This window comes from Rhinolophus ferrumequinum, chromosome 16 (assembly GCF_004115265.2).
Source record: "Rhinolophus ferrumequinum isolate MPI-CBG mRhiFer1 chromosome 16, mRhiFer1_v1.p, whole genome shotgun sequence".
Classification (NCBI taxonomy): Eukaryota; Metazoa; Chordata; class Mammalia; order Chiroptera; family Rhinolophidae; genus Rhinolophus; species Rhinolophus ferrumequinum.
In genome coordinates this window covers 66,537,495-66,552,286 of record NC_046299.1, presented here as the reverse complement: position 1 = coordinate 66,552,286, position 14,792 = coordinate 66,537,495, and the positions used below count along the sequence as shown (strand labels likewise).

Genomic DNA, 14,792 nt, shown 5'->3' with positions numbered 1-14,792 from the left:
AACTATGCCCAGCCTAGATCATCCAGACCCCAGCTGGCTTGTGGATTCATGAGCATGAAACAAATGATTTTTGTTGTAAGTCACCACATTTTGGGATATTTCATTACATAACAAACACTATTGTGAAAAGAGCTGACTGGTACATTGTTGCACCCTACGTAACAAACTTACCTTGACACATTTAGTCACACATCATACTGTCCCTATATGCATGCATCCTCCACACATACACACTTTCTTATACCTCATATTCGTCTTCTTGCTCATGTACTATCCCCACAGTACTCTCTGGTCTCAGATTCTGTTTCTCACACTCATGTCTCACTCACGTAGACCCGCACACAATTGTTCCTCACACACACAGCCTATAGTGACACATACCTGTCTTAACTATAATCAGTTATACACAGATGTGGATTCCTCTATATTGGCGTGTTTATTATATGCTATACCTACTCCATGAGGGGATCACACTGGAGTTGTGCAAACTGGAGTGGTACAAACCTAGATTCCGTAAGGAAGCCTCATCATTATTAAGCCCAGGAAGTCTGCAAGGAGAGGGGCAGTACACAGAATTAGAAACAATTGCTATGAAAATTGCTATGAGGGTCCTGGGATCATGGTAAAGCAAGCAAGCAGCTGGCCTGAATAATATGGGGCCAGGGTCCAAGTGGGAGGTTTGGTAGAGGAAACGAGCAGAAGAGGCCACGATTTTAGCAGTCCTTGGCTATGGCAGGCAGGTGAATGTCAGAGGAACATGGAGCTGCTCTGTGCTGCCTGAAGACTCTCATGTATGACCTCAGAACTCAGCCCAGAGACACTGGCTGGGCAAGAGGTCAGGGTGAGAGGTGGGGCACTTCGCTGCTCACAGTGCACTAATTGCCCTTGCTGTTGGGTAGGCCCTCTTAGGTTCTGTCTGAAGGAGCTCATAATATGGCAAGGATCCTTTAACTAAAACAGTGGGACTGAGCTTCATAGGAGAGGTTTAAACTTCTCCTATGAAGTTTATAGCTTCATAGGAGAGGTTCAAAGCCAGTTTATAGCACTGGTTTGCTGTGTGGATCTAACAGTGTTTTCTCTTTTCCCATCCAGCACTCATTCGCCATCACTCTGTGGGGACAGAGCCAGGAGTGCAGTTTCCAGGCTCTCGGCTTCACGTGGAAAGGTGCTGGCTGAGGTAGTAAATGGCCGTCAGCTGTAACCAGTGAGCCATTGGCCACTAATATAACTGCTGTGGCTATGCTAGCAGAACATGGGGGGCTAGCAAGAAGATGGTGGCTGAGCCTGCAAGCGGCTCAATGAGGGTTGCGAACAGTGTGGCTCCTGCTTCCTGTGTCTCCCATCCAGCTGCCAGCGGGAATATAATGGTATGACTCCCCTATCTATGGCTCCTTGGGTGTTCCTTTTTGGCCTCACCCTGTCCTGCATTCTTATTTAGGGAACGGGACTAGAGACCCCAGAAAAGACCCCATGGTCACCCTGCATGACACTTCTCAGCTGATTCCAACCATGAGCCCAGAAAAGGGCAGTAGTGGTGTGGCCTTCTGAGGCTGTGGAGATCTGGCCAAGCCCTCCCTATTTGGGAAGCTCTCCATGTTGCCAGTGCTTGTGCTCTGAGAGGAAGCTTGGGAGGCCTTCACTTAGGGTGTACATCTTCTGCCTGTTGAGGTCTTGGGGCCTGGAGGAACACTGGTCAGGGAGCACCTAGGTCTTCAGGCCTCAGCTGGGGAGACCTTGGGAGACAGGTAAAGGGACTTCCATTTAATGATTTCCACCTGGGTGCTCGGCACTGGGCTCAGGGCCCAGCGTTCGTCTTTGTCTGTTAACAGTGCTGTGGAGTAAGGGTTATTCCCCACGATTCTTAAAGTGAAGACACAGAAGATGAGAGGGAGACAGAGGCCGTGATTTGCCAAGATCCTGCTGCTGGTAAATATCAGCAGCTTGTATATGGAATTGGGAGCACCTTCCCTCTCGCACATTCATCTGGCACTTCATCTTCTGAGGGGATCCCAACTGGAACAGGCCATGAGGAAAGGAGCTTCTGCTTGGACCCTTTGTGCCCCCCTCCCAGTCCAGCCTGCTGGGGGATCTCTCCAACATAAAACACACCAGGCCAAGTAGGGTGGCGGCAAATTCAGGTCCAGCCACGCTGGACTCCTAGGAACGCTGAAGAAATCACAGTAGGAGCTGGAAAAGGGAGGTTAGGGCCCCATATGGATTTGAGCCCTTTCGCCTCTTCCACATCCCTGAGAGTTCTAAGAATGGCTCCAGCTCTATTTCCCACCTGTTCCCAGGATATCCTCAAATGCCATGAAGCCATGGGAGTAGAGAGGGTGATAGAGGGGGTCTCATCCAGCCTTCTTCACTTTTCAGAGAATTGAGGCCCAGAGGAAAGACGACAATTGTTCAGATGCGCCCAGGCAAGCAGGGAGGAGTGAAGAGGGAAAAAAGTGTCGCTCAGTAATGCAAGGCTGTTGGTACCACCCAGACGGGTGGAGGCAGATAGCCTCTGGGCTGTAGAAACTCAGCATTATAGTACACGGGCCGCTGGCTGCCGGTCAGCATCACCCTGTACTAACTCATTCAAAAGTACTCATTGAGTGTATTCTGAGTATCTTGTCACACAAAATGCTGTTTCTCCTCGGGGCTCCACCAGCATAGGGATGCAGAGACTGTTAGCAGTTTCTAGAATTATGCATCTCCTCTTCTCCCCATCAGCACTCTTCTACTGGTTCCTGTGTTGTCACTGCACTTCCCCACCTTCCTTCAAATTCTGTGGACTTTCTCAGAGATGTTAGGCACAGACAAGTAGGGACACTACTGAGTGGATAACGGCTTAAGGAGCCTCCCCCAATCCAAGGTTAAATGTATTTTCATTATGTAACCCTGTAAGGAATAGAAAATATGAAGGTCTGCATGGGAACATTTGGGGATGTAAACTCTCACAGTGGCTGGGGTACGTGCTTGGCCTTGGAAGGATTGGGTACCCTCCCAGGGACCAAGAAAATATTTACAGGATGTGGAGCCTGGCCTTCGCTTTGGTGCAGGTGGGCCGAGCTCCGACACATCTAATCTCGTACCAAGGACTGGCCCCGGCTCCTAGCCAGATCCCAGACCAGTTCCTTGTGTTGTTAACACGTATGCTTATTGGCTCCTTGCCGCTGCTGTTAGTGAAGTCCTCAAAACCCCAGAAAGCCGAGTAGGGCGCAGCAGTAGGTGTTGTTCCCCAGCCGCCTGGGCTGCTGCAAGATATTCCGCCCGTGCTGATGACTCTACTTGACTGGGATTTTGCCTACGCTGATGAAGGACCGGTGCTGTTTCTGCGCATGATGTTTTGCCCGTGCTGATGAAAGACCGTTGCTGTTTCTACGAGTCTAATTGACTGGGCCCTGGTGGTACGATGAGTTGCCTCCTTGCTTGTTAGTGGCATGATGATATATATTCCCCTAATCTCTGTCTTGTTTTACTTACTTTCACTTTGTAATAAAACTCTTTAACCCCTTCATCCGGGCTTGTGGTGGTGTGTCTTACGTATCGGGCCTTGGAAATAAGTCTGTACACAGCAATCGATAATACTTATCGATACAAACCCTTAAGATCTAGAAATCTTTAAACCAAAAAACTGTGGCTCTTTAGATGTTGTATTAAGAAACAGAAATGTAAAATAAACCTATATGGAGTGAGGAGGGTTGCCAGATTTAATAAATGAAAATACAGGATGCCCAGCTACATTTGAATTTCAGATAAACGATGAATAATTTTTTAGGAAATGTGTGTCCCCTACAATGTTTGCCTGAAATTCAAATATCACTGGGCATCTGGTAATTTATCTGGCAACTCTAGAAGAGGCACATGCTTCCGAGGGTTCCTTGAAAGATGCTAAGGGGTAACTAAATGCTAACTGAAGAGATGTGCTGAGCCCTGCCTTCACCTCAGTCACCCACCACAGAGAAACAGGACTCCGAGACCAGCTGCCTGAAGCCTTTCACTACAGAGCGTCCTAAGCAGCCCCTCCTGGCTCACCTTCTCCTCTGTCCTCTGTCTTTCCTTCATCTTCAGTGAAATCTCACATCTTCTGCAGTTCAGAAGCCTATGCAGAGCTAAAAGCAGGGGCTGTGAAGTGAGATAACCTGGGTTTAAATACAGCTCCTGCCACAAGAAAACTGCCACCGTGAGCAGGTTTATCAGTGTCATGAAGCACTGATTTCCTCCTCTGTAAACTGAGGCTGACAATACCTGCTCCTTCAGGTTGCTGTGAGGAGGATGTGAAATAACATACAGATGTGCTTACCACAGAGCCAGATGGTAAAAGTTAGCTGACATCATTTTCATTATTGACGTTCGGGCGGCGGTCGCCCGCTCCAAGGGCGTCTGTCCTGGCGCCTGCTGTCTGTGGTGTCTCTCTCCCTGAATCTGACTTTTCATTTATTTTATCTCAGTTAATTCTCACAACAGTCCTGGGAGGTAGGCAAGCAGAAATTATTGACTGTTTTGCAGATGAGCAGAGTGAGGATATGTTATTTAACCTCTCTAAATTGTCCTCACCTGTTAAAAAAAAATGGGAAGACGACAGCTGTTTTTGAAGCTCCTCAAATCACTCATAAAAATAGACCAAGTTACTAGGATAGCTGAAGAAACATCCTGTTTGACAACATCTTCAACACCAGGGTCAGGATATCCCCAAATCCCAGAATGGGTGGGGTCAAACCACTCCCAGGCTTCAGCAGCTGTGCCTGGGTCCTGGAATCCAGAACACAGAAACTGCCAACTAACAACCTGTGGGGACAGAGCCAGGAGTGCAGTTTCCAGGCTCTCGGCCTCACGTGGAAAGGTGCTGGCTCAGGTAGTAAATGGCCATCAACTGTGATTGGATGGCCATCAGCTGTGGCTAGTTGACCGTCAGCTGTAACCAGTGAGCCACTGGCCACGAATATAACTGTTGTGGCTACGCTAGCAGCAAATGGGGGCTAGCAAGAAGATGGTGGCTGGCAAGCGCGGATTGCAGTTAGCATGGAGGAATGTGGGTTGCAGATTGCAGAGAAAGTGGACGGCAGGTTGCGGATAGTGTGGCTCCTGCTTCCTGTGTCTCCAACCCAGATGCCAGTGAGAATATAGTGGTATGACTCCCCTATCTATGGCTCTGTGGGTGTTCCTTTTTGGCCTCACCATATCCTGCGTTCTTATGTGGGGAGCGGGAGCTGAGAACCGGCATGCCATCCTGCATGACACAACCCCTAAAGAAGAGAGCCCCACTCTGAGTGGATTTATCAGCAAGAAGCTGGTAATACCATTGAACCTAGGCTAAGTTTCCACAGGCTGCTGCGTAAGCTCCAGTTTATAGACAAAGCCACAAGACAGCAGGAAACTGAAGAAACCAGGGCTCTTTGGAGAAACGGTTGGTCCCTGGCTGCATAGTGTGAGCCTGAGATAACTTGTCTGCCAGAGAGCAAGGAAGCATCAAAGACAGATACTATTATGTCTTAAGGACCCAGGGCCAACTTGAAGGGCTCCCCTATTGGATTCAAACAAACCAACTATAAAAGAAATCTCTGAGACACATAAGGAAATTTGAATATGGACTGGATATTAGATATTAATGAATTGACCAATCAAATGGGAATAAGCAAAGGGTACTTACTCAGAGCTTGCAATGGCAAGAGACTCAGCTGCCATCACTTGCATTTTGGTAGAGACTCAAAAGCAAACAGAGAAGTGGGAAAGCTTGATAGTAGAAAAAAGGGAAGGCTTCAAGTGTGCCCTGAGTGGAGGCTGTTGGCGGGGAAAGCGATGCCACTAACTAGAAGAGAGCATCCTAGTGATTGTGAGGGGATTATATTCAGCTTCCTCCAGTGGGTCCTGAATTGGAAGTAAGGACAAAAGTAGGGGTGTTTTTAGTTATTAAGCAAGACCTGACTGGGGGTGATGGGTACAGAAGTTACTGTTTGGTGTCCTGGGATGGTTGCTAGAGATGCTGGTCTGAATTCCCACAAGTCTGACTTATAGCAGGCTGGCTTCCTGGGCTAGTTACTGTAGATCATGGGTTGGTTTCCTGGGCTGATAGTTTTTTTTTCTTTATATAAATATAATATATATAAAATAAATTTTTATTGATATAAGTAAAATATATATAAAATAAATAAAACATATATAAATAAATTGGTCCATAGTGGCTGTACCAATCTTTATATAAATAAAATATATATAAAATATATATTATATATATTTTACATATATATAAATTTTCTTTATATATATATTTTCTTTATATATATATATATATTTTTCTTTATGTGTATAAATATATATATATATATAATTAGTTTCATGTACACAAAACAATGTAATAGTTAGACATTTATCATTTATATCCCTCACATTGTGTCAACCCCCCTCACCCCATCCACTGTCCCTCTGACATCGCACACAGGCATTGCATTCCCACTGCCTCTATTCCTAATGCTGTACTCCACTTCTTGTAACTATATACATATACATATAAACTTGTAGTTGACATTCATTATTGTTCAGCTTCAGCTTCAGGTGTACAGTTCAATGATCAGGCATCTACATCTTCCCTGTGGTGGTCTCCCTAACGAGACAAGTGTCCATCGGATACCCTACAAAATCTTTACAACATTATTGATTACATTCCCCAAATTAACTTTCGTATCCCCATGTCCATCTTGTGGTTACTGACTGTGCTTTCTAATCCCCTCACCTCCCCCCTTATCCCCACTCCCCCCCCCCCCCCATCTAGTAACCCTTAGTTTTTCCTCTATGTCTCTGAAACTGTTTCTGGTTAGTTCACTAATTTTATTCTTTTCTTTAGGTTCCACATATAAGTGAGATCATATGGTAATTGTCTTTCTCTGTCTGACTTATTTCACTTAACATAATGTTCTCTAGGTCCATCCATGTTGTTGCAAATGGTAAGATTTCTTTCTTCTTTATGGCTGCATAATACTCCATTGTATAAATGTACCACAGTTTATTTTTATTTTATTTTATTTTATTTTATTTTATTTTATTTTATTTTATTATTTTTTTAATTTATTGGGGTGACAATTGTTAGTAAAATTACATAGATTTCAGGTGTGCAATTCTGTATCACATCATCCATAAATCACACTGTGTGTTCACCACCCAGAGTCAGCTCCCCTTCCATCACCATACATTTGATCCCCCTCACCCTCATCCCCCACCCCCCAAACCCCTTACCCTCTGGTAACCACCAAATTACGTTCCCCAGATAATGTACCACAGTTTCTTAATCCAGTCATCTACCGATGGGCATTTTGGTTGTTTCCATGTCTTGGCTATTGTGTATAGTGCTGCAATAAACATAGGAGTGCATAAAGATTTTTGAATTGGAGTTTTGGATTTCTCCGGATAGATACCTAGGCGTGGAATTACTGGATCATAGGGTAGTTCCATTTTCAGATTTTTGAGATACCTCCATACTGTTTTCCATAGTGGCTGCACCAATCTGCAATCCCACCAACAGTGCACAAGCGTTCCCTTTCTCCACATCCGTGCCAGCACTTGTTGTTTGTTGATTTATTGATGATAGCCATTTTGACTGGGGTGAGGTGGTATCTCATTGTGGTTTTTATTTGCATTTCTCTGATGGTTAGTGAGGTTGAGCATTTTTTCATATGTCTGTTTGCCATCTGTATGTCCTTTTCAGAAAAATGTCTCTTCATGTCCTCTGCCCATTTTTTAATTGGGTTGTTTGTTTTTTTGGAGTTGAGTTGAGTGAGTTTTTTATAAATTTGGGATATAAACCCTTTATTGGATATATCATTGGCAACTATAATTTCCCATCCAGTAGGATCCCTTTTTGTTTTATTGATGGTTTCCTTTGCTGTGAAAATACTTTTTAGTTTGATGTAATCCCACATGTGTATCTTTTCTCTTACTTCCCTTGCCCGAGAGGATATATCAGTAAAAATCTTACTCCGGGTAATACTGTAAAGTTTCTTCCTATGTTTTCTTCTAGGAATTTTATGGTTTCAGATCTTACATTTTAGTCTTTAAGCCATTTTGAATTTATTTTTGTATATGATGTAAGGAGATGGTCCAGCTTTATTTTTTTACATGTGTCTGTCCAGGTTTTCCAGCACCATTTATTGAATAGATTGTCTTTACCCCACTCTAAATTCTTCTATTGTCATAGATTAAATGACCATATAGGCATGGACTTATTTCTGGGCTCTCTATTCTATTCCATTGATCTATGAGTCTGTTTTTATGCCAGTACCATGCTGTTTTGATTACTGTAGCCTTGAAGTATAATTTGATGTCAGGTATTGTTATACCTCCCGCTTTGTTCTTATTTCTCAAGATTGCCAAGGCTATCTGGGGTCTTTTATGGTTCCATATAAATTTTAGGATTATATGTTCTATTTTTGTGAAAAATGTCATTGGTAGTTTGATAGGAATTGCGTTGAGTACATATATTGCCTTAGGCAGTATGGAGATTTTACTTGTATTAATTCTTCCTATCCATGAACATGGTATGTCTTTCCATCTATTTGTATCTTCTTTAGTTTCTTTCTTCTGTGTCTTATAATTTCCTGAGTACAGATCTTTTCTTCTTTGGTTAAATTTATTCCCAGGTATTTTATAGTCTTTGAAGCAATTGTAAATGGGATTGTTTTCTTAATTTCTCCTTCTGATATTTTATTATCAGTATATGCAAATGCAATTGATTTCTGAATATTAATTTTGTATCCTGCTACTTTACTAAATTCATCTATCAGCTCTAACAGTTTCTTGGTGGAGTCTTTAGGGTTCTCTATATACAGTATCATGTCATCTGCATATAATGACAATTTTACTTCTTCCTTACCGATCTGGATGCCTTTCATTTCTTTTTCTTTCTTTTCTTTTGTTTTACATTTATTCCTAAGTATTTTATTTTTTTGATACAATTGTAAATGGGAATATTTTCTTTTTTTCTTTTTTCTTTTTTTTTTAGGATGTTAATTATTTATTTATTTATTTTTAATTTATTGGGGTGACAATTGTTAGTAAAATTACATAATTTCAGGTGTGCAATTCTGTATCACATCATCTATAAATTACATTGTGTGTTCACCACCCAGAGTCAGTTCTCCTTCCATCACCATATATTTGATCCCCCTTACCCTCATCTCCCACCCCCCAACCCCCTTACCCTCTGGTAACCACTAAATTACGTTCCCCAGATTAATTTTCAAAACCCGTGGCGATCTTGTGGTTACTGATTGTTTTCTAATCCCCTCACCTCCCCCCTTATCCCCACTCCTCCCCCAATCTAGTAACCCTTAGTTTTTCCTCTATGTCTCTGAAACTGTTTCTGGTTAGTTCACTAATTTTATTCTTTTCTTTAGGTTCCACATATAAGTGAGATCATATGGTATTTGTCTTTCTCTGTCTGACTTATTTCACTTAACATAATGTTCTCTAGGTCCATCCATGTTGTTGCAAATAAATGGTAAGATTTCTTTCTTCTTTATGGCTGCATAATACTCCATTGTATAAATGTACCACAGTTTCTTAATCCAGTCATCTACCGATGGGCATTTCGGTTGTTTCCATGTCTTGGCTATTGTGTATAGTGCTGCAATAAACATAGGAGTGCATAAAGATTTTTGAATTGGAGTTTTGGATTTCTCCGGATAGATACCTAGGCGTGGAATTACTGGATCATAGGGTAGTTCCATTTTCAGATTTTTGAGATACCTCCATACTGTTTTCCATAGTGGCTGTACCAATCTTCAATGCCACCAACAGTGCACAAGCGTTCCCTTTTCTCCACATCCGTGCCAGCACTTGTTGTTTGTTGATTTATTGATGATAGCCATTTTGACTGGGGTGAGGTGGTATCTCATTGTGGTTTTTATTTGCATTTCTCTGATGGTTAGTGAGGTTGAGCATTTTTTCATATGTCTGTTTGCCATCTGTATGTCCTTTTCAGAAAAATGTCTCTTCATGTCCTCTGCCCATTTTTTAATTGGGTTGTTTGTTTTTTTGGAGTTGAGTTGAGTGAGTTTTTCATAGATTTGTGATATTAACCCCTTATCAGATATATCATTGGCAACTATAATTTCCCATTCAGTAGGATCCCTTTTTGTTTTATTGAAGGTTTCCTTTGCTGTGAAAAAACTTTTTAGTTTGATATAATCCCACCTGTTTATTTTTTCTCTTACTTCCCTCGCGCAAGGGGATATATCAGTAAAAATCTTACTACGGGTAATGTCTGTGAAATTTCTTCCTATATTTTCTTCTAGGTATTTTATGGTTTCAGATCTTACATTTAAGTCTTTAAGCCATTTTGAATTTATTTTTGTATATGATGTAAGGAGATGGTCCAGCTTTATTTTTTTACATGTGTCCAGGTTTCCCAGCACTATTTATTGAATAGACTGTCTTTACCCCATCGTACATTCTTGCTTCCATTGTCGTAGATTAAATGGCCATATAGGCATGCATTTATTTCTGGACTCTCTATTCTGTTCCATTGATCTATGTGTCTGTTTTTATGCCAGTACCATGCTGTTTTGATTATTGTAGCCTTGTAGTATAATTTGAAGTCAGGTATTGTTATACCTCCCACTTTGTTCTTATTTCTCAAGATTGCCTTGGCTATTCGGGGTCTTTTATGGTTCCATATAAATTTTAGGATTATATATTCTATTTCTGTGAAAATCGTCGTTGGTAGTTTGATAGGAATTGCGTTGAATATGTATATTGCCTTAGGCAATATGGACATTTTAACTATATTAATTCTTCCTATCCATGAACATGATATGTGTTTCCATCTATTTATATCTTCCTTCATTCCTTTCTTCAGTGTCTTATAATTTTCTGAGTACAGATCTTTTACTTCTTTGGTAAAATTTATTCCAAGGTATTTTATAGTCTTTGGAGCAATTGTAAATGGGATTGTTTTTTTAATTTCTCCTTCTGATGTTTTATTATTGGTAGATACAAATGCAACTGATTTCTGAATATTAATTTTGTATCCTGCTACTTTACTAAATTCATCTATCAGCTCCAACAGCTTCTTGGTGGAGTCTTTAGGGTTCTCTATATATAGTATCATATCATCTGCATATAATGATAATTTTACTTCCTCCTTACCAGTTTGGATGCCTTTTATTTCTTTTTCTTGTCTGATTGCTGTGGCTAGAACTTCCAGCACTATGTTGAATAGGAGCGAGATAGTGGGCGACCTTGCCTTGTTCCTGATCTTAGGGGGAATGGTTTTAGCTTTTCCCCATTGAGTATGATGTTAGCTGTGGGTTTGTCATATATGGCCTTTATTATGTTGAGATATGATCCCCCAATTCCCACTTTCTTAAGGGTTTTTATCATAAATGGCTGTTGGATTTTATCAAATGCTTTTTCTGCATCTATTGATATGATCATGGGATTTTTATTTTTCATTTTGTTAATGTGGTGTATCACATTAATTGATTTGCGGATGTTGAACCACCCTTGCATACCAGGGATGAATCCCACTTGATCATGGTGTATGATCTTTTTAATGTATTGCTGAATTCTGTTCGCTAATATTTTGTTGAGGATTTTTGCATCTATGTTCATTAGAGTTATCAGCCTGTAGTTTTATTTTTTTGTGGTGTCTTTGTCTGATTTTGGGATCAGGATGATAGTGGCTTCGTAAAAAGTGTTTGGGAGTCTTCCCTCCTTCTGGATTTTTTGGAAGAGCTTGAGGAAAGTAGGGGATAATTCTTTTTTGAACGTTTTGTAAAATTCATCTGTAAAGCCATCTGGTCCAGGGCTTTTGTTTGTTGGGAGATTGTTGATTACTGATTCAATTTCCCTGGTGGTAATCAGTCTATTCAGGTTTTCTGTTTTTCTAGAGTTAGCCTTGGAAGGTTGTACGCCTCTAGAAAATTGTCCATTTCTTCCAGATTGTCAAATTTGTTGGCATATAGTTGCTCCCAGTAACTTCTTAAAACTTTTTGTATTTCTGTGGTGTCCATTGTCACTTCTCCTCTTTCATTTCTGATTTTATTAATTTGGGTCCTCTCTCTCTTTTTTTTAATGAGTCTGGCTAAAGGTTTGTCAATTTTGTTTATCTTCTCTAAGAACCAACTCTTGGATTTATTGATCTTTTGTATTGTTTTTCTGGTTTCTATTTCATTTATTTCTGCTCTGATCTTTATTATCTCCTTCCTTGTGCTTCCTTTGGGCTTATTTTGCTGTTCTTTTTCCAGATCCCTTAAGTGTGAGGATAAACTGTTGATTAGTGATGTTTCTTGTTTCTTTAGGTAGGCCTGCAAAGCTATGATTTTCCCTCTTAGGACTTCTTTTGTTACATCCCATAGATTTTTTTTTTTTTAAATTGTGTAAAGGTGTATTTTATTCCCCTGGAATGATATTTTTAATATATGGTTCAAATAAAAAAAAAGTTACAAAATTCCAATGCATATGTTTCAAAGATATATCAAAATTTTAACACTGGCCAGTATTTATCTCTGGATTGCTGGGCTAATTGGTGTTTTTAATTTTTCTTTTAACTATTTTTTTTCTGTTTTGCATTTTCTGTAATGGGCATTATTGTTTTTTTTTTTTCTTTTTTTTTAAATTTATTTTTAATTTATTGGGATGACAATTGTTAGTATAATTACATAGATTTCAGGTGTGCAATTCTGTATCACATCATCCATAAGTCACACTGTGTGTTCACCACCCAGAGTCAGCTCCCCTTCCATCACCATACATTTGATCCCCCTCACCTTCATCCCCCCCCCCCAACCCCCTTACGCTCTGGTAACCACCAAATTACGTTCCCCAGATTAATTTTCAAACCCCGTGGCCATCCTGTGGTCACCAACTGCCCTCCAATCCCCTCACCCTCCTCCCACCCCCCACCCCTCCCGCCCATCTAGCAACCCTCAGTTTTTCCTCATTGTCTCCCAAACTGTTTCTGATTAGTTCATTCACTTATTCTTTTCTTTAGAATCCGCAAATAAGTGAGATCATATGGTACTTATCTTTCTCTGTCTGACTTATTTCACTTAACATAATGTTCTCTAGATCTATCCATGTTGTTGCAAATGGTAAGATTTCTTTCTTCTTTATGGCTGCATAATACTCCATTGTATAAATGTACCACAGTTTCTTAATCCAGTCATCTACCGATGGGCATTTTGGTTGTTTCCATGTCTTAGCTATTGTGTATAGTGCTGCAATAAACATAGGAGAGCATAAAGATTTTTGAATTGAAGTTCTGGATTTCTTCGGATAGATACCTAGGAGTGGAATTACTGGATCATAGGGTAGTTCCATTTTCAGATTTTTGAGATACCTCCATACTGTTTTCCATAGTGGCTGCACCAATCTGCAATCCCACCAACAGTGCACAAGCGCTCCCCTGTGCACTGTTGGTGGGATTGCAGACTGGTGCAGCCGCTATGGAAAACAGTATGGAGGTATCTCAAAATTCTGAAAATGGAACTACCTTATGATCCAGTAATTCCACTCCTAGGTATCTATCCGGAGACATCCCATAGATTTTGGGTCGTCGTGTTTTCATTTTCGTTTGTCTCGAGATAATCTTTTGATTTCTTCCTTGATCTCCTGCTTGACCCATTCATTATTTAGTAATAAGTTATTCAGCCTCCATGAATTGGTGTGTCTTCCAGTTTTTTTCCTGTAGTTCATTTCTAATTTCATAGCATTGTGATCAGAGAAGACAATTGGTATGATTTCAAGTTTCTTAAATTTATCAAGACTTGTTTTGTGGCCTAACATATGGTCTATCTTGGAAAATGTTCCATGTGCGCTTGAGAAAAATGTGTATTTTGCAGCATTGGGGTGAAATGTTCTGAAAATATCGATTAAATCCAAGTGGTCCAATATATCATCTAAGGCTGTTGTTTCCATATTGATTTTCTGTCTGGAAGACCTGTCCCTTGTTGTCAGAGGTGTGTTGAAGTCCCCTACTATGATAGTGTTACTGTTGATCTCTGTCTTTATGTCAGTCAGTACCTGTTTTATATATTTAGGTGTTCCTAGGTTCGGTGCATAGATGTTAACTAGGGTTATGTCCTCTTGTCGGATCGATCCCTTTATTATTATATAGTGCCCATCTTTATCTTTTAGTATGTTCTTCATTTTAAAGTCTATTTTGTCAGATATAAGTATTGCAACTCCAGCTTTTTTCTTGTTTCTATTTACATGAAATATCTTACTCCAACCCTTCACTTTCAGCCTGTGTGTGTCTTTTGTTCTGAGGTGAGTCTCTTGTATACAGCATATACAAGGGTCTTGCTTTCTTATCCAGTCAGCCACCCTATGTCTCTTGATTGGAGCATTTAATCCGCTTACATTTAAAGTGATTATTGATAGGTACATAGTTATTGCCATTTTTAAATTTGTAGTTAGGTTGTTTTGATCTTTCTTCTATTTACAGAAGTCCTTTTAGTATTTCTTGCAATGCTGGCTTGGTGGTAATAAATTCCTTTAGCTTATTTTTTTCTGGAAAGCTCTTTATCTCTCCATCAACTTTAAATGATAGCTTTAAATGATAAAGCAATCTAGGTTGTAGGCCTTTATTTTCCATCACTTTGAGTATCTCCTGCCACTACCTCCTTGCCTGCAATAGTTCTGTAGAAAAGTCATTTGATAGTCTTATAGGAGTTCCCTTGTATGTAACCCTCTGTCTTTTTCTTGCTGCTTTTAGGATTCTCTCTTTGTCTTTAATCTTTGCCATTTTAACTATAATGTGTCTTGGTGTGGGCCTGTTTGGGTTTATCCTGGTTGGAACTCTCTGCACT

The 14,792-nt window shown here is 40.5% G+C and overlaps 1 long non-coding RNA gene across 1 annotated transcript in view; it reads left to right on the top strand.

The window, feature by feature from the left end:
• The window catches only part of LOC117035943 (uncharacterized), a 55,837-nt gene extending 54,710 nt beyond the window's left edge, over positions 1-1,127 (top strand). The window contains exon 5 of the long non-coding RNA XR_004425300.1: positions 1,093-1,127. This is a non-coding gene — a long non-coding RNA (uncharacterized LOC117035943). The remainder of the gene's footprint in view (positions 1-1,092) is intronic.
• The last annotated feature ends 13,665 nt before the right edge of the window (positions 1,128-14,792 follow it).